Source organism: Pleurodeles waltl, unplaced genomic scaffold (assembly GCF_031143425.1).
Source record: "Pleurodeles waltl isolate 20211129_DDA unplaced genomic scaffold, aPleWal1.hap1.20221129 scaffold_86, whole genome shotgun sequence".
NCBI lineage: Eukaryota > Metazoa > Chordata > Amphibia > Caudata > Salamandridae > Pleurodeles > Pleurodeles waltl.
The window spans coordinates 1,323,244-1,340,741 of record NW_027150400.1 but is presented as its reverse complement, the minus strand read 5'-3'; the positions used below and the strand labels follow the sequence as shown (position 1 = coordinate 1,340,741).

At 49.1% G+C, this 17,498-nt stretch overlaps 5 non-coding genes across 5 annotated transcripts; all 5 read right to left on the bottom strand.

The window, feature by feature from the left end:
- Positions 1 to 2,060: 2,060 nt before the first annotated feature.
- Positions 2,061 to 2,132, bottom strand: TRNAE-CUC (transfer RNA glutamic acid (anticodon CUC)). Its single transcript has one exon. It is a non-coding gene; the product is annotated as a tRNA-Glu (tRNA).
- A 3,105-nt stretch (positions 2,133 to 5,237) lies between these two features.
- On the bottom strand, positions 5,238 to 5,309 carry TRNAE-CUC (transfer RNA glutamic acid (anticodon CUC)). The gene has a single exon. It is a non-coding gene; the product is annotated as a tRNA-Glu (tRNA).
- A 3,115-nt stretch (positions 5,310 to 8,424) lies between these two features.
- TRNAE-CUC (transfer RNA glutamic acid (anticodon CUC)) lies at positions 8,425 to 8,496 on the bottom strand. The gene has a single exon. It is a non-coding gene; the product is annotated as a tRNA-Glu (tRNA).
- Positions 8,497 to 11,599: 3,103 nt separating this feature from the next.
- Positions 11,600 to 11,671, bottom strand: TRNAE-UUC (transfer RNA glutamic acid (anticodon UUC)). The gene has a single exon. It is a non-coding gene; the product is annotated as a tRNA-Glu (tRNA).
- A 3,118-nt stretch (positions 11,672 to 14,789) lies between these two features.
- On the bottom strand, positions 14,790 to 14,861 carry TRNAE-CUC (transfer RNA glutamic acid (anticodon CUC)). The gene has a single exon. It is a non-coding gene; the product is annotated as a tRNA-Glu (tRNA).
- Between the last annotated feature and the right edge of the window lie 2,637 nt (positions 14,862 to 17,498).

Genomic DNA, 17,498 nt, shown 5'->3' with positions numbered 1-17,498 from the left:
CCCAGGTTCCAGACAGGGACACTCTCCACTATACTAAGTAGGACGAGATATTTTTGTGTGTGCTGAGCAGCTCCTTCTTCTGTCCAACCCGCCCTCTCTGTGCCAAGCGTCTGAGTTTTTCCATTTCTCACTTCCTTCCCACCCACACGGGGGGGCAGAGCTGGCTTAAGGATGCTGCAACTGTTGCACTGGCACTGCTCGCTCACATGCACGGGGGCACCCACCTCAGGGGGGGGGGGGCGCTCTGCTTAGTCTCAACTTAACATTTAATACAACCTGCTGCAGAGTTCCTTCCCTTTACAGATTTCAGGCAACAATCAAAATGGCAACACAACTCTTCTCATTAATCTTCCTGCCAGAGAGAGCCCAGATTTTTGCCTGCTAGCAGCAGGGCCGGCTGTAGCCCTGGTGGCTGGAAGACAGTCTTTTTTGGCACCCCCCAACCCCCTTCACTCCATCACCACCTACTCGGATTCACTCACTGCCACCTGCCAAATGTGCCCCTCATCTATCCATAGCCCCTCTCACATAGATTAGATTTGTTTTAAAGAGCTGGATAGCTGCTTGACTATCCAGACAGCTCTCCACATTAGATATGGTTCTGTTCTTTGCGTCAGGCACATGAACCCTCTACGCTATTTTATATCTAGTCAAAGCTGCCTCTGGACAAAACCACCAACTCTCTCCCTAGCAGGAACGGTAATCACAAGAGGTATCTTGGCATTTTATTTGCTTTCTGTAGTTTGGACACACAAGGAACTTTCCAGCATGAGCTTTTAAATCGCAAGTTTCGTAAGTTATTGCTAAACACAGCGCCCCCCGAGGTCAGCAACTCCAATCCTGGTCAGCACCCGGTGCGGCCGCACTGCTCGCACCTCCCTAAACCCGGCCCTGAGTGGCAGTTTTGCATCGCCATGAAATTGTCATGCCGTTGAGGTCAGTGTGTGACGTGGCCAAGGCTATCCTATTTGAGGACTCCGGGAGAGACAGCTGCTCCCTTAATGAAGGAGTGGCCTTCTGACTGAAGTCACCTGAGGCAGGGGCCCACTGTCAGAGGCCTTATGGGGCAGGGACCCGCTGCAACTCCTGGCTTGCCCCATGCAACCCCTGGAGAACCCTAAATGACATCCATGTAAGTGCCTACTGTCGAGGTCAGCAAGGTCAGTGTGTGGCTCGGCCCAGGCTATCCTATCTGAGGTCTCCTGAAGGGACAGCTGCCACCTTAAAGAAGGAGTGGCGTTCTGACTGGCGCCAACTGAGGTAGGGGCCCGCTGTCAGAGGCCATATGGGGGAGGGGCCCGCTGCGACATCTGGCTTGCCCCTTGCGACCCCTGGTGACCCCTAGGTGACATCCATGCGAGCGCTTGCCGTGAAGGTTAGCGTGTGGCGCGGCCAAGGCTATCCTCCCCTGAGGCTCCTGAAGGGACAGCTGGCGCCTGAAGTAAGGAGTGGCCTTCTGACCGAAGTCACCTAAGGCAGGTGCCCGCCGTCAGAGGCCTTATGGGGCAGGGGCTAAAGGGACATTTTAAGTCCAGCCAGAAGGCAGAAGGTTTGGTCTGTGCTGTCCTGGGGCAGGACTTCCTCCTTAGTAGGGCTGCCACCTGGCTGTGTTTTTTGAACTACCTCGTCTGTACGTTTAATTCCAGGCTGGTAAAAATATTGAGAAAAGCTGTGAAATTCAGGTTCTCAGAAAGGAGGCAACCCCAATCTTATACACACTGCGCTGACACTTACAAAGGGTATTCCTGGTGCAGCAGGGAAATGTGCCCCCTGGAGACATCTTGCAGTCACTATGTGGACAAGCAAGAGCTCTGGAGCTCTGGAGCTCTCAGCTGATCACAGCAAGATGGAGTGCTTTCAGATGTTATTTGGAGTGAAAAAAAGAGCTGTGAGAAAGCTGTGTGATATTGTGAGAAAAGTCAATTAAAGAAGAACTAGTGGTAATGAAGCATTTGTAATTGAAAGGTTTCCTAATGTGTTTGAATCCATGAAAAGTGTAAAATGAAAGGTTTCCTATAAGAAATGTAAGTGTAGAAGTAAAAAGTGTAAGGAACTTCGCGTTCCCTGACCGGGAATCGAACCCGGGCCGCGGCGGTGAGAGCGCTGAATCCTAACCACTAGACCACCAGGGAGCAGGGACAGGTCGTCCACCACCACCCAATATAGAAACAAGAACTGGTCAGCAGGCTACTCAGGATCCCATTTCCTATTACAGGAAAATTAAAGCAGACATGTAAGGACACACCATTTTCAGGCACAGCATGAAGAAAGAAATTGACTGCACCTCAAATGCACTCACAACTCTTCACACTTTACAGCTCTCCAAGACCTAGCACACCCTCATAAGACATCCCATCCTTCAGCAGTAATAGCACTTACACACTTAACTAGCAGGAAAATTCAGAAGTACAATTAAAGGGACGATCAGTGCTTCTTCTCAGAGCCCCGATAGGAGGGCAGCTCTTAGCTTTCCCAGGTCAACGCAGGCATCTCCAGCTCTACATGTGCAGGCTTTTACTTAAGGTGCTGGGACCTGCACTCCTCTTTTACAATGCTGTGTATAGAACTACGAGTCCCACAATGCAGTGTAACACATGACCTGCTGTCGATAGTCATGGAAGAACCTCGGAACTAGAAAAGCTCTGATGAGATTAGTGGGTGGGCACGTCCGGGTCACTGCTTGTTTTCCTTTCTCAGTGTGTCTGTAAATTATACAACTTTACACTTTATCTAAAGATAAAAGGTTTCACCTTCCTATAAAACAATTCCTCCTTCAGAGTGTGCCCCAACATTTCATTTACTTAGTGTGAGAAAACAAAATAGCTTAAATGCATTTTTTTTATCATGCAGTACTTTCCTTTTTATCTCATGAAAAATCCTTGATTCCACCTTTCCTTTTTCAAGGAAGTAGGCAGGAAGTTTAAATGAAAAGGGAGAAATGGTTGTGAAAAAGAGTCTTAGGTCCAAATTGTGGGTGCTAGATTTTGAAAGGTACTTGATGGCATGAATAAATGTTTCGATTTGGAGGAGGTGTGTGGATGAAAGAAAAATGGGCGTACTCTGTAGTATGAGTGTGAGATTGTAAACGGTATTTGAAGTAAATATTGATTGCTGGTGCTCTGAAAATGTAGGTTTAAGCCTTTAAAAGAAGAGGCAGTTTCCCAGTTGAGGAATTGAACCCCAGTCTCCCAGGTCCCAGGCAGGGACACTCTCCACTATACTAAGTAGGAAGAGATATTTTTGTGCGTGCTGAGCAGCTCCTTCTTCTGTCCAACCCGCCCTCTCTGTGCCAAGCGTCTGAGTTTTTCCATTTCTCACTTCCTTCCCACCCACACGGGGGGGCAGAGCTGGCTTAAGGATGCTGCAACTGTTGCACTCGCACTGCTCGCTCACATGCACGGGGGCACCCACCTCGGGGGGGGGGGCGCTCTGCTTAGTCTCAACTTAACATTTAATACAACCTGCTGCAGAGTTCCTTCCCTTTACAGATTTCAGGCAACAATCAAAATGGCAACACAACTCTTCTCATTAATCTTCCTGCCAGAGAGAGCTCAGATTTTTGCCTGCTAGCAGCAGGGCCGGCTGTAGCCCTGGTGGCTGGAAGACAGTCTTTTTTGGCACCCCCCAACCCCCTTCACTCCATCACCACCTACTCGGATTCACTCACTGCCACCCGCCAAATGTGCCCCTCATCTATCCATAGCCCCTCTCACATAGATTAGATTTGTTTTAAAGAGCTGGATAGCTGCTTGACTATCCAGACAGCTGTCCACATTAGATATGGTTCTGTTCTTTGCGTCAGGCACATGAACCCTCTACGCTATTTTATATCTAGTCAAAGCTGCCTCTGGACAAAACCACCAACTCTCTCCCTAGCAGGAACGGTAATCACAAGAGGTATCTTGGCATTTTATTTGCTTTCTGTAGTTTGGACACACAAGGAACTTTCCAGCATGAGCTTTTAAATCGCAAGTTTCGTAAGTTATTGCTAAACACAGCGCCCCCCGAGGTCAGCAACTCCAATCCTGGTCAGCACCCGGTGCGGCCGCACTGCTCGCACCTCCCTAAACCCGGCCCTGAGTGGCAGTTTTGCATCGCCATGAAATTGTCATGCCGTTGAGGTCAGTGTGTGACGTGGCCAAGGCTATCCTATTTGAGGACTCCGGGAGAGACAGCTGCTCCCTTAATGAAGGAGTGACCTTCTGACTGAAGTCACCTGAGGCAGGGGCCCACTGTCAGAGGCCTTATGGGGCAGGGACCCGCTGCAACTCCTGGCTTGCCCCATGCAACCCCTGGAGAACCCTAAATGACATCCATGTAAGTGCCTACTGTCGAGGTCAGCAAGGTCAGTGTGTGGCTCGGCCCAGGCTATCCTATCTGAGGTCTCCTGAAGGGACAGCTGCCACCTTAAAGAAGGAGTGGCGTTCTGACTGGCGCCAACTGAGGTAGGGGCCCGCTGTCAGAGGCCATATGGGGGAGGGGCCCGCTGCGACATCTGGCTTGCCCCTTGCGACCCCTGGTGACCCCTAGGTGACATCCATGCGAGCGCTTGCCGTGAAGGTTAGCGTGTGGCGCGGCCAAGGCTATCCTCCCCTGAGGCTCCTGAAGGGACAGCTGGCGCCTGAAGTAAGGAGTGGCCTTCTGACCGAAGTCACCTAAGGCAGGTGCCCGCCGTCAGAGGCCTTATGGGGCAGGGGCTAAAGGGACATTTTAAGTCCAGCCAGAAGGCAGAAGGTTTGGTCTGTGCTGTCCTGGGGCTGGACTTCCTCCTTAGTAGGGCTGCCACCTGGCTGTGTTTTTTGAACTACCTCGTCTGTACGTTTAATTCCAGGCTGGTAAAAATATTGAGAAAAGCTGTGAAATTCAGGTTCTAAGAAAGGAGGCAACCCCAATCTTATACACACTGCGCTGACACTTACAAAGGGTATTCCTGGTGCAGCAGGGAAATGTGCCCCCTGGAGACATCTTGCAGTCACTATGTGGACAAGCAAGAGCTCTGGAGCTCTCAGCTGATCACAGCAAGATGGAGTGCTTTCAGATGTTATTTGGAGTGAAAAAAAGAGCTGTGAGAAAGCTGTGTGATATTGTGAGAAAAGTCAATTAAAGAAGAAGTAGTGGTAATGAAGCATTTGTAATTGAAAGGTTTCCTAATGTGTTTGAATCCATGAAAAGTGTCAAATGAATGGTTTCCTATAAGAAATGTAAGTGTAGAAGTAAAAAGTGTAAGGAACTGCGCGTTCCCTGACCGGGAATCGAACCCAGGCCACGGCGGTGAGAGCGCCGAATCCTAACCACTAGACCACCAGGGAGCAGGCACAGGTTGTCCACCACCACCCAATATAGAAACAAGAACTGGTCAGCAGGCTACTCAGGATCCCATTTCCTATTACAGGAAAATTAAAGCAGACATGCAAGGACACACCATTTTCAGGCACAGCATGAAGAAAGAAATTGACTGCACCTCAAATGCACTCACAACTCTTCACACTTTACAGCTCTCCAAGACCTAGCACACGCTCATAAGACATCCCATCCTTCAGCAGTAATAGCACTTACACACTTAACTAGCAGGAAAATTCAGAAGTACAATTAAAGGGACGATCAGTGCTTCTTCTCAGAGCCCCGATAGGAGGGCAGCTCTTAGCTTTCCCAGGTCAACGCAGGCATCTCCAGCTCTACATGTGCAGGCTTTTACTTAAGGTGCTGGGACCTGCACTCCTCTTTTACAATGCTGTGTATAGAACTACGAGTCCCACAATGCAGTGTAACACATGACCTGCTGTCGATAGTCATGGAAGAACCTCTGAACTAGAAAAGCTCTGATGAGATTAGTGGGTGGGCACGTCCGGGTCACTGCTTGTTTTCCTTTCTCAGTGTGTCTGTAAATTATACAACTTTACACTTTATCTAAAGATAAAAGGTTTCACCTTCCTATAAAACAATTCCTCCTTCAGAGTGTGCCCCAACATTTCATTTACTTAGTGTGAGAAAACAAAATAGCTTAAATGCATTTTTTTTATCATGCAGTACTTTCCTTTTTATCTCATGAAAAATCCTTGATTCCACCTTTCCTTTTTCAAGGAAGTAGGCAGGAAGTTTAAATGAAAAGGGAGAAATGGTTGTGAAAAAGAGTCTTAGGTCCAAATTGTGGGTGCTAGATTTTGAAAGGTACTTGATGGCATGAATAAATGTTTCGATTTGGAGGAGGTGTGTGGATGAAAGAAAAATGGGCGTACTCTGTAGTATGAGTGTGAGATTGTAAACGGTATTTGAAGTAAATATTGATTGCTGGTGCTCTGAAAATGTAGGTTTAAGCCTTTAAAAGAAGAGGCAGTTTCCCAGTTGGGGAATTGAACCCCAGTCTCCCAGGTCCCAGGCAGGGACACTCTCCACTATACTAAGTAGGAAGAGATATTTTTGTGTGTGCTGAGCAGCTCCTTCTTCTGTCCAACCCGCCCTCTCTGTGCCAAGCGTCTGAGTTTTTCCATTTCTCACTTCCTTCCCACCCACACGGGGGGGCAGAGCTGGCTTAAGGATGCTGCAACTGTTGCACTCGCACTGCTCGCTCACATGCACGGGGGCACCCACCTCAGGGGGGGGGGGGCGCTCTGCTTAGTCTCAACTTAACATTTAATACAACCTGCTGCAGAGTTCCTTCCCTTTACAGATTTCAGGCAACAATCAAAATGGCAACACAACTCTTCTCATTAATCTTCCTGCCAGAGAGAGCCCAGATTTTTGCCTGCTAGCAGCAGGGCCGGCTGTAGCCCTGGTGGCTGGAAGACAGTCTTTTTTGGCACCCCCCAACCCCCTTCACTCCATCACCACCTACTCGGATTCACTCACTGCCACCTGCCAAATGTGCCCCTCATCTATCCATAGCCCCTCTCACATAGATTAGATTTGTTTTAAAGAGCTGGATAGCTGCTTGACTATCCAGACAGCTCTCCACATTAGATATGGTTCTGTTCTTTGCGTCAGGCACATGAACCCTCTACGCTATTTTATATCTAGTCAAAGCTGCCTCTGGACAAAACCACCAACTCTCTCCCTAGCAGGAACGGTAATCACAAGAGGTATCTTGGCATTTTATTTGCTTTCTGTAGTTTGGACACACAAGGAACTTTCCAGCATGAGCTTTTAAATCGCAAGTTTCGTAAGTTATTGCTAAACACAGCGCCCCCCGAGGTCAGCAACTCCAATCCTGGTCAGCACCCGGTGCGGCCGCACTGCTCGCACCTCCCTAAACCCGGCCCTGAGTGGCAGTTTTGCATCGCCATGAAATTGTCATGCCGTTGAGGTCAGTGTGTGATGTGGCCAAGGCTATCCTATTTGAGGACTCCGGGAGAGACAGCTGCTCCCTTAATGAAGGAGTGGCCTTCTGACTGAAGTCACCTGAGGCAGGGGCCCACTGTCAGAGGCCTTATGGGGCAGGGACCCGCTGCAACTCCTGGCTTGCCCCATGCAACCCCTGGAGAACCCTAAATGACATCCATGTAAGTGCCTACTGTCGAGGTCAGCAAGGTCAGTGTGTGGCTCGGCCCAGGCTATCCTATCTGAGGTCTCCTGAAGGGACAGCTGCCACCTTAAAGAAGGAGTGGCGTTCTGACTGGCGCCAACTGAGGTAGGGGCCCGCTGTCAGAGGCCATATGGGGGAGGGGCCCGCTGCGACATCTGGCTTGCCCCTTGCGACCCCTGGTGACCCCTAGGTGACATCCATGCGAGCGCTTGCCGTCAAGGTCAGCGTGTGGCACGGCCAAGGCTATCCTCCCCTGAGGCTCCTGAAGGGACAGCTGGCGCCTGAAGTAAGGAGTGGCCTTCTGACCGAAGTCACCTGAGGCAGGTGCCCGCCGTCAGAGGCCTTATGGGGCAGGGGCTAAAGGGACATTTTAAGTCCAGCCAGAAGGCAGAAGGTTTGGTCTGTGCTGTCCTGGGGCAGGACTTCCTCCTTAGTAGGGCTGCCACCTGGCTGTGTTTTTTGAACCACCTCGTCTGTACGTTTAATTCCAGGCTGGTAAAAATATTGAGAAAAGCTGTGAAATTCAGGTTCTAAGAAAGGAGGCAACCCCAATCTTATACACACTGCGCTGACACTTACAAAGGGTATTCCTGGTGCAGCAGGGAAATGTGCCCCCTGGAGACATCTTGCAGTCACTATGTGGACAAGCAAGAGCTCTGGAGCTCTGGAGCTCTCAGCTGATCACAGCAAGATGGAGTGCTTTCAGATGTTATTTGGAGTGAAAAAAAGAGCTGTGAGAAAGCTGTGTGATATTGTGAGAAAAGTCAATTAAAGAAGAACTAGTGGTAATGAAGCATTTGTAATTGAAAGGTTTCCTAATGTGTTTGAATCCATGAAAAGTGTAAAATGAAAGGTTTCCTATAAGAAATGTAAGTGTAGAAGTAAAAAGTGTAAGGAACTTCGCGTTCCCTGACCGGGAATCGAACCCAGGCCGCGGCGGTGAGAGCGCCGAATCCTAAACACTAGACCACCAGGGAGCAGGCACAGGTTGTCCACCACCACCCAATATAGAAACAAGAACTGGTCAGCAGGCTACTCAGGATCCCATTTCCTATTACAGGAAAATTAAAGCAGACATGCAAGGACACACCATTTTCAGGCACAGCATGAAGAAAGAAATTGACTGCACCTCAAATGCACTCACAACTCTTCACACTTTACAGCTCTCCAAGACCTAGCACACCCTCATAAGACATCCCATCCTTCAGCAGTAATAGCACTTACACACTTAACTAGCAGGAAAATTCAGAAGTACAATTAAAGGGACGATCAGTGCTTCTTCTCAGAGCCCCGATAGGAGGGCAGCTCTTAGCTTTCCCAGGTCAACGCAGGCATCTCCAGCTCTACATGTGCAGGCTTTTACTTAAGGTGCTGGGACCTGCACTCCTCTTTTACAATGCTGTGTATAGAACTACGAGTCCCACAATGCAGTGTAACACATGACCTGCTGTCGATAGTCATGGAAGAACCTCGGAACTAGAAAAGCTCTGATGAGATTAGTGGGTGGGCACATCCGGGTCACTGCTTGTTTTCCTTTCTCAGTGTGTCTGTAAATTATACAACTTTACACTTTATCTAAAGATAAAAGGTTTCACCTTCCTATAAAACAATTCCTCCTTCAGAGTGTGCCCCAACATTTCATTTACTTAGTGTGAGAAAACAAAATAGCTTAAATGCATTTTTTTTATCATGCAGTACTTTCCTTTTTATCTCATGAAAAATCCTTGATTCCACCTTTCCTTTTTCAAGGAAGTAGGCAGGAAGTTTAAATGAAAAGGGAGAAATGGTTGTAAAAAAGAGTCTTAGGTCCAAATTGTGGGTGCTAGATTTTGAAAGGTACTTGATGGCATGAATAAATGTTTCGATTTGGAGGAGGTGTGTGGATGAAAGAAAAATGGGCGTACTCTGTAGTATGAGTGTGAGATTGTAAACGGTATTTGAAGTAAATATTGATTGCTGGTGCTCTGAAAATGTAGGTTTAAGCCTTTAAAAGAAGAGGCAGTTTCCCAGTTGGGGAATTGAACCCCAGTCTCCCAGGTCCCAGGCAGGGACACTCTCCACTATACTAAGTAGGAAGAGATATTTTTGTGCGTGCTGAGCAGCTCCTTCTTCTGTCCAACCCGCCCTCTCTGTGCCAAGCGTCTGAGTTTTTCCATTTCTCACTTCCTTCCCACCCACACGGGGGGGCAGAGCTGGCTTAAGGATGCTGCAACTGTTGCACTCGCACTGCTCGCTCACATGCACGGGGGCACCCACCTCAGGGGGGGGGCGCTCTGCTTAGTCTCAACTTAACATTTAATACAACCTGCTGCAGAGTTCCTTCCCTTTACAGATTTCAGGCAACAATCAAAATGGCAACACAACTCTTCTCATTAATCTTCCTGCCAGAGAGAGCTCAGATTTTTGCCTGCTAGCAGCAGGGCCGGCTGTAGCCCTGGTGGCTGGAAGACAGTCTTTTTTGGCACCCACAACCCCCTTCACTCCATCACCACCTACTCGGATTCACTCACTGCCACCCGCCAAATGTGCCCCTCATCTATCCATAGCCCCTCTCACATAGATTAGATTTGTTTTAAAGAGCTGGATAGCTGCTTGACTATCCAGACAGCTGTTCACATTAGATATGGTTCTGTTCTTTGCGTCAGGCACATGAACCCTCTACGCTATTTTATATCTAGTCAAAGCTGCCTCTGGACAAAACCACCAACTCTCTCCCTAGCAGGAACGGTAATCACAAGAGGTATCTTGGCATTTTATTTGCTTTCTGTAGTTTGGACACACAAGGAACTTTCCAGCATGAGCTTTTAAATCGCAAGTTTCGTAAGTTATTGCTAAACACAGCGCCCCCCGAGGTCAGCAACTCCAATCCTGGTCAGCACCCGGTGCGGCCGCACTGCTCGCACCTCCCTAAACCCGGCCCTGAGTGGCAGTTTTGCATCGCCATGAAATTGTCATGCCGTTGAGGTCAGTGTGTGACGTGGCCAAGGCTATCCTATTTGAGGACTCCGGGAGAGACAGCTGCTCCCTTAATGAAGGAGTGGCCTTCTGACTGAAGTCACCTGAGGCAGGGGCCCACTGTCAGAGGCCTTATGGGGCAGGGACCCGCTGCAACTCCTGGCTTGTCCCATGCAACCCCTGGAGAACCCTAAATGACATCCATGTAAGTGCCTACTGTCGAGGTCAGCAAGGTCAGTGTGTGGCTCGGCCCAGGCTATCCTATCTGAGGTCTCCTGAAGGGACAGCTGCCACCTTAAAGAAGGAGTGGCGTTCTGACTGGCGCCAACTGAGGTAGGGGCCCGCTGTCAGAGGCCATATGGGGGAGGGGCCCGCTGCGACATCTGGCTTGCCCCTTGCGACCCCTGGTGACCCCTAGGTGACATCCATGCGAGCGCTTGCCGTGAAGGTTAGCGTGTGGCGCGGCCAAGGCTATCCTCCCCTGAGGCTCCTGAAGGGACAGCTGGCGCCTGAAGTAAGGAGTGGCCTTCTGACCGAAGTCACCTGAGGCAGGTGCCCGCCGTCAGAGGCCTTATGGGGCAGGGGCTGAAGGGACATTTTAAGTCCAGCCAGAAGGCAGAAGGTTTGGTCTGTGCTGTCCTGGGGCAGGACTTCCTCCTTAGTAGGGCTGCCACCTGGCTGTGTTTTTTGAACTACCTCGTCTGTACGTTTAATTCCAGGCTGGTAAAAATATTGAGAAAAGCTGTGAAATTCAGGTTCTAAGAAAGGAGGCAACCCCAATCTTATACACACTGCGCTGACACTTACAAAGGGTATTCCTGGTGCAGCAGGGAAATGTGCCCCCTGGAGACATCTTGCAGTCACTATGTGGACAAGCAAGAGCTCTGGAGCTCTCAGCTGATCACAGCAAGATGGAGTGCTTTCAGATGTTATTTGGAGTGAAAAAAAGAGCTGTGAGAAAGCTGTGTGATATTGTGAGAAAAGTCAATTAAAGAAGAACTAGTGGTAATGAAGCATTTGTAATTGAAAGGTTTCCTAATGTGTTTGAATCCATGAAAAGTGTAAAATGAAAGGTTTCCTATAAGAAATGTAAGTGTAGAAGTAAAAAGTGTAAGGAACTGCGCGTTCCCTGACCGGGAATCGAACCCGGGCCGCGGCGGTGAAAGCGCTGAATCCTAACCACTAGACCACCAGGGAGCAGGCACAGATCGTCCACCACCACCCAATATAGAAACAAGAACTGGTCAGCAGGCTACTCAGGATCCCATTTCCTATTACAGGAAAATTAAATCAGACATGCAAGGACACACCATTTTCAGGCACAGCATGAAGAAAGAAATTGACTGCACCTCAAATGCACTCACAACTCTTCACACTTTACAGCTCTCCAAGACCTAGCACACCCTCATAAGACATCCCATCCTTCAGCAGTAATAGCACTTACACACTTAACTAGCAGGAAAATTCAGAAGTACAATTAAAGGGACGATCAGTGCTTCTTCTCAGAGCCCCGATAGGAGGGCAGCTCTTAGCTTTCCAAGGTCAACGCAGGCATCTCCAGCTCTACATGTGCAGGCTTTTACTTAAGGTGCTGGGACCTGCACTCCTCTTTTACAATGCTGTGTATAGAACTACGAGTCCCACAATGCAGTGTAACACATGACCTGCTGTCGATAGTCATGGAAGAACCTCGGAACTAGAAAAGCTCTGATGAGATTAGTGGGTGGGCACGTCCGGGTCACTGCTTGTTTTCCTTTCTCAGTGTGTCTGTAAATTATACAACTTTACACTTTATCTAAAGATAAAAGGTTTCACCTTCCTATAAAACAATTCCTCCTTCAGAGTGTGCCCCAACATTTCATTTACTTAGTGTGAGAAAACAAAATAGCTTAAATGCATTTTTTTTATCATGCAGTACTTTCCTTTTTATCTCATGAAAAATCCTTGATTCCACCTTTCCTTTTTCAAGGAAGTAGGCAGGAAGTTTAAATGAAAAGGGAGAAATGGTTGTGAAAAAGAGTCTTAGGTCCAAATTGTGGGTGCTAGATTTTGAAAGGTACTTGATGGATGAATAAATGTTTCGATTTGGAGGAGGAGTGTGGATGAAAGAAAAATGGGCGTACTCTGTAGTATGAGTGTGAGATTGTAAACGATATTTGAAGTAAATATTGATTGCTGGTGCTCTGAAAATGTAGGTTTAAGCCTTTAAAAGAAGAGGCAGTTTCCCAGTTGGGGAATTGAACCCCAGTCTCCCAGGTCCCAGGCAGGGACACTCTCCACTATACTAAGTAGGAAGAGATATTTTTATGTGTGCTGAGCAGCTCCTTCTTCTGTCCAAACCGCCCTCTCTGTGCCAAGCGTCTGAGTTTTTCCATTTCTCACTTCCTTCCGACCCACACGGGGGGGCAGAGCTGGCTTAAGGATGCTGCAACTGTTGCACTCGCACTGCTCGCTCACATGCACGGGGGCACCCACCTCAGGGGGGGGGGGGGGGGCGCTCTGCTTAGTCTCAACTTAACATTTAATACAACCTGCTGCAGAGTTCCTTCCCTTTACAGATTTCAGGCAACAATCAAAATGGCAACACAACTCTTCTCATTAATCTTCCTGCCAGAGAGAGCCCAGATTTTTGCCTGCTAGCAGCAGGGCCGGCTGTAGCCCTGGTGGCTGGAAGACAGTCTTTTTTGGCACCCCCCAACCCCCTTCACTCCATCACCACCTACTCGGATTCACTCACTGCCACCCGCCAAATGTGCCCCTCATCTATCCATAGCCCCTCTCACATAGATTAGATTTGTTTTAAAGAGCTGGATAGCTGCTTGACTATCCAGACAGCTCTCCACATTAGATATGGTTCTGTTCTTTGCGTCAGGCACATGAACCCTCTACGCTATTTTATATCTAGTCAAAGCTGCCTCTGGACAAAACCACCAACTCTCTCCCTAGCAGGAACGGTAATCACAAGAGGTATCTTGGCATTTTATTTGCTTTCTGTAGTTTGGACACACAAGGAACTTTCCAGCATGAGCTTTTAAATCGCAAGTTTCGTAAGTTATTGCTAAACACAGCGCCCCCCGAGGTCAGCAACTCCAATCCTGGTCAGCACCCGGTGCGGCCGCACTGCTCGCACCTCCCTAAACCCGGCCCTGAGTGGCAGTTTTGCATCGCCATGAAATTGTCATGCCGTTGAGGTCAGTGTGTGACGTGGCCAAGGCTATCCTATTTGAGGACTCCGGGAGAGACAGCTGCTCCCTTAATGAAGGAGTGGCCTTCTGACTGAAGTCACCTGAGGCAGGGGCCCACTGTCAGAGGCCTTATGGGGCAGGGACCCGCTGCAACTCCTGGCTTGCCCCATGCAACCCCTGGAGAACCCTAAATGACATCCATGTAAGTGCCTACTGTCGAGGTCAGCAAGGTCAGTGTGTGGCTCGGCCCAGGCTATCCTATCTGAGGTCTCCTGAAGGGACAGCTGCCACCTTAAAGAAGGAGTGGCGTTCTGACTGGCGCCAACTGAGGTAGGGGCCCGCTGTCAGAGGCCATATGGGGGAGGGGCCCGCTGCGACATCTGGCTTGCCCCTTGCGACCCCTGGTGACCCCTAGGTGACATCCATGCGAGCGCTTGCCGTCAAGGTCAGCGTGTGGCGCGGCCAAGGCTATCCTCCCCTGAGGCTCCTGAAGGGACAGCTGGCGCCTGAAGTAAGGAGTGGCCTTCTGACCGAAGTCACCTGAGGCAGGTGCCCGCCGTCAGAGGCCTTATGGGGCAGGAGCTAAAGGGACATTTTAAGTCCAGCCAGAAGGCAGAAGGTTTGGTCTGTGCTGTCCTGGGGCAGGACTTCCTCCTTAGTAGGGCTGCCACCTGGCTGTGTTTTTTGAACTACCTCGTCTGTACGTTTAATTCCAGGCTGGTAAAAATATTGAGAAAAGCTGTGAAATTCAGGTTCTAAGAAAGGAGGCAACCCCAATCTTATACACACTGCGCTGACACTTACAAAGGGTATTCCTGGTGCAGCAGGGAAATGTGCCCCCTGGAGACATCTTGCAGTCACTATGTGGACAAGCAAGAGCTCTGGAGCTCTGGAGCTCTCAGCTGATCACAGCAAGATGGAGTGCTTTCAGATGTTATTTGGAGTGAAAAAAAGAGCTGTGAGAAAGCTGTGTGATATTGTGAGAAAAGTCAATTAAAGAAGAACTAGTGGTAATGAAGCATTTGTAATTGAAAGGTTTCCTAATGTGTTTGAATCCATGAAAATTGTAAAATGAAAGGTTTCCTATAAGAAATGTAAGTGTAGAAGTAAAAAGTGTAAGGAACTGCACGTTCCCTGACCGGGAATCAAACCCGGGCCGCGGCGGTGAGAGCGCTGAATCCTAACCACTAGACCACCAGGGAGCAGGCACAGGTCGTCCACCACCACCCAATATAGAAACAAGAACTGGTCAGCAGGCTACTCAGGATCCCATTTCCTATTACAGGAAAATTAAAGCAGACATGCAAGGACACACCATTTTCAGGCACAGCATGAAGAAAGAAATTGACTGCACCTCAAATGCACTCACAACTCTTCACACTTTACAGCTCTCCAAGACCTAGCACACCCTCATAAGACATCCCATCCTTCAGCAGTAATAGCACTTACACACTTAACTAGCAGGAAAATTCAGAAGTACAATTAAAGGGACGATCAGTGCTTCTTCTCAGAGCCCCGATAGGAGGGCAGCTCTTAGCTTTCCCAGGTCAACGCAGGCATCTCCAGCTCTACATGTGCAGGCTTTTACTTAAGGTGCTGGGACCTTCACTCCTCTTTTACAATGCTGTGTATAGAACTACGAGTCCCACAATGCAGTGTAACACATGACCTGCTGTCGATAGTCATGGAAGAACCTCGGAACTAGAAAAGCTCTGATGAGATTAGTGGGTGGGCACGTCCGGGTCACTGCTTGTTTTCCTTTCTCAGTGTGTCTGTAAATTATACAACTTTACACTTTATCTAAAGATAAAAGGTTTCACCTTCCTATAAAACAATTCCTCCTTCAGAGTGTGCCCCAACATTTCATTTACTTAGTGTGAGAAAACAAAATAGCTTAAATGCATTTTTTTTATCATGCAGTACTTTCCTTTTTATCTCATGAAAAATCCTTGATTCCACCTTTCCTTTTTCAAGGAAGTAGGCACGAAGTTTAAATGAAAAGGGAGAAATGGTTGTGAAAAAGAGTCTTAGGTCCAAATTGTGGGTGCTAGATTTTGAAAGGTACTTGATGGCATGAATAAATGTTTCGATTTGGAGGAGGTGTGTGGATGAAAGAAAAATGGGCGTACTCTGTAGTATGAGTGTGAGATTGTAAACGGTATTTGAAGTAAATATTGATTGCTGGTGCTCTGAAAATGTAGGTTTAAGCCTTTAAAAGAAGAGGCAGTTTTCAAGTGGGGGAATTGAACCCCAGTCTCCCAGGCAGGGACACTCTCCACTATACTAAGTAGGAAGAGATATTTTTGTGTGTGCTGAGCAGCTCCTTCTTCTGTCCAACCCGCCCTCTCTGTGCCAAGCGTCTGAGTTTTTCCATTTCTCACTTCCTTCCCACCCACACGGGGGGGCAGAGCTGGCTTAAGGATGCTGCAACTGTTGCACTCGCACTGCTCGCTCACATGCACGGGGGCACCCACCTCAGGGGGGGGGGGGCGCTCTGCTTAGTCTCAATTTAACATTTAATACAACCTGCTGCAGAGTTCCTTCCCTTTACAGATTTCAGGCAACAATCAAAATGGCAACACAACTCTTCTCATTAATCTTCCTGCCAGAGAGAGCCCAGATTTTTGCCTGCTAGCAGCAGGGCCGGCTGTAGCCCTGGTGGCTGGAAGACAGTCTTTTTTGGCACCCCCCAACCCCCTTCACTCCATCACCACCTACTCGGATTCACTCACTGCCACCCGCCAAATGTGCCCCTCATCTATCCATAGCCCCTCTCACATAGATTAGATTTGTTTTAAAGAGCTGGATAGCTGCTTGACTATCCAGACAGCTCTCCACATTAGATATGGTTCTGTTCTTTGCGTCAGGCACATGAACCCTCTACGCTATTTTATATCTAGTCAAAGCTGCCTCTGGACAAAACCACCAACTCTCTCCCTAGCAGGAACGGTAATCACAAGAGGTATCTTGGCATTTTATTTGCTTTCTGTAGTTTGGACACACAAGGAACTTTCCAGCATGAGCTTTTAAATCGCAAGTTTCGTAAGTTATTGCTAAACACAGCGCCCCCCGAGGTCAGCAACTCCAATCCTGGTCAGCACCCGGTGCGGCCGCACTGCTCGCACCTCCCTAAACCCGGCCCTGAGTGGCAGTTTTGCATCGCCATGAAATTGTCATGCCGTTGAGGTCAGTGTGTGACGTGGCCAAGGCTATCCTATTTGAGGACTCCGGGAGAGACAGCTGCTCCCTTAATGAAGGAGTGGCCTTCTGACTGAAGTCACCTGAGGCAGGGGCCCACTGTCAGAGGCCTTATGGGGCAGGGACCCGCTGCAACTCCTGGCTTGCCCCATGCAACCCCTGGAGAACCCTAAATGACATCCATGTAAGTGCCTACTGTCGAGGTCAGCAAGGTCAGTGTGTGGCTCGGCCCAGGCTATCCTATCTGAGGTCTCCTGAAGTGACAGCTGCCACCTTAAAGAAGGAGTGGCGTTCTGACTGGCGCCAACTGAGGTAGGGGCCCGCTGTCAGAGGCCATATGGGGGAGGGGCCCGCTGCGACATCTGGCTTGCCCCTTGCGACCCCTGGTGACCCCTAGGTGACATCCATGCGAGCGCTTGCCGTCAAGGTCAGCGTGTGGCGCGGCCAAGGCTATCCTCCCCTGAGGCTCCTGAAGGGACAGCTGGCGCCTGAAGTAAGGAGTGGCCTTCTGACCGAAGTCACCTGAGGCAGGTGCCCGCCGTCAGAGGCCTTATGGGGCAGGGGCTAAAGGGACATTTTAAGTCCAGCCAGAAGGCAGAAGGTTTGGTCTGTGCTGTCCTGGGGCAGGACTTCCTCCTTAG